General features: G+C 35.7%; 1 protein-coding gene across 4 annotated transcripts in view; it reads right to left on the reverse strand.

Moving 5' to 3' along the window:
* Window positions 1–520, reverse strand: part of cunh2orf42 (chromosome unknown C2orf42 homolog) — a 46,367-nt gene extending 45,847 nt beyond the window's left edge. For 3 of the 4 annotated variants that reach the window (XM_014020303.1, XM_014020302.1, XM_014020299.1), the window contains exon 1: window positions 412–520. The gene's annotated coding sequence lies outside the window, so the exon portion shown is untranslated. The other variant, XM_014020300.1, reaches the window with a different exon arrangement.
* Between the last annotated feature and the right edge of the window lie 1,129 nt (window positions 521–1,649).

Raw genomic sequence — 1,649 nt, forward strand, 5'->3', positions numbered from 1 at the left:
ATAAAAAATAACTAATATCACTGAAAAACCTTCTGTGCATTCATAAAGGACATTTGTTGAAAGTTTCTTGGCAAACGTCTAAAATATGCAGAATTTTTGCTACTTTTTGAGACAACACTCATTGTTTAGGAGGATCTCAGGACATTATTAACTATTCCGTATGTTGGAGCTTAAAACGCTGCTACTTTCAGTTTTTAAAACAGACCCATCATGTGAAAGCCTTAAAAGCACTTTCAACTACATCATTTTGTTTTAACATAAAATTTGTTAAGAAATTTTTGTTAGCATACCTTTTAGTGTTTCAAAGAACTTCAAATGTAACAAACAATTTAAATGTTACACGAGCTTAGTTGTAAAACCACATTTTACACACATCTCTATGAATGACTTAAAAACAAATGTTCAAACTACCAATAATCCGCTTCTGTTTGGTTCAACTCGGCTTCACTCTGGCCTCTAATCCGTCTCGACCGTCGCCATTCCTCCTTACATCCAGATGCCCGCATTGCGCCTGTAACGACACTCCTCATTGGACGGTCACGGTCACGTGGCAAAAAAGTCGGGGCGGGCGTGCCTGGTGTGTTGAATGATGGGAAATGTAGTTCATACGCCGAGGGAGTGACAGATGACCCTGCAGCCTCTGAATGAATGAATGAATGAATGAATGAATGAATGAATGAATGAATGAATGAATGAATGAATGAATGAATGAATGAATGAATGAACTGCTTATGTGAAATTCATTGCTTATAAATTTAAAAACATTTAAATGGCGCTCAGTTTATATTTTCCACAACATCCCAACTTTTTGGAGAAAGCAGTTACAACAAACTCTCATGGAAGGTCAAAATAATTTATTACACTTTTCCAAAAAGGTTTCCTGCTGTAAAACGCTGTCAATCATCATCATCATCATCATCATCATGTAATACTGTTCCCAGGAGGTAATCTTGTGGATCTGGTAAAGCTTGATGTTGCCTGGGATCCTGTTTCTCTGGTTTTCTCCAGTCCTTTCTTCATGAGTAGAGCTCCCATGATCACTGGTATTGTTTTGGTCTTCATGTTCCGCATCCTGCTCATTTTAATTTCCAGATTATTTATATTTACTTAAGACATACTACATTTGTTAGAAGTCTTTCATTTGAAGATAGATTAGAAAAATAATATACTTTTGTTATCTGGATCACTAGTATTGTTTCTTTATGAAGTAATTTTTATGCAAAAATCAATTTACTTTTTTGTACTGCAGCCTCTGAGCTTTCTGACTCAAAGGTCACAATTTATTAGAGATTTGTAGTTTTGTAATGCAACACAGATTTTGTTTTTCCACAACAGTCACCACCCCCACTGAAAAGCCCATCAGTGGACCAGAAGTCATTGTTGAGGTCTGTCCTGATGCATCTCAGTAATCCAGGTAAAAAATCAAAAAGAAAAAAATAGTATAGGTCTTCTGGACGGGTTCTTCTCTAATGAAACGTTTCGTCTCTCCTCCAAGAGACTTCTTCAGTCTGGGAGTTTCAGGCAAAATTCGAAAATATGATTTTATTCTTATAATAGCCTACTTTATTTTCGTAACTTCTAGTTGCATTTTCTTTTATTTAACATCTTATTGCAGCATAAATTTCATCAGCTAAGTTGCTGAACTAACT

The sequence above is a fragment of the Austrofundulus limnaeus genome, unplaced genomic scaffold (genome assembly GCF_001266775.1).
Source record: "Austrofundulus limnaeus strain Quisiro unplaced genomic scaffold, Austrofundulus_limnaeus-1.0 Scaffold248, whole genome shotgun sequence".
NCBI lineage: Eukaryota > Metazoa > Chordata > Actinopteri > Cyprinodontiformes > Rivulidae > Austrofundulus > Austrofundulus limnaeus.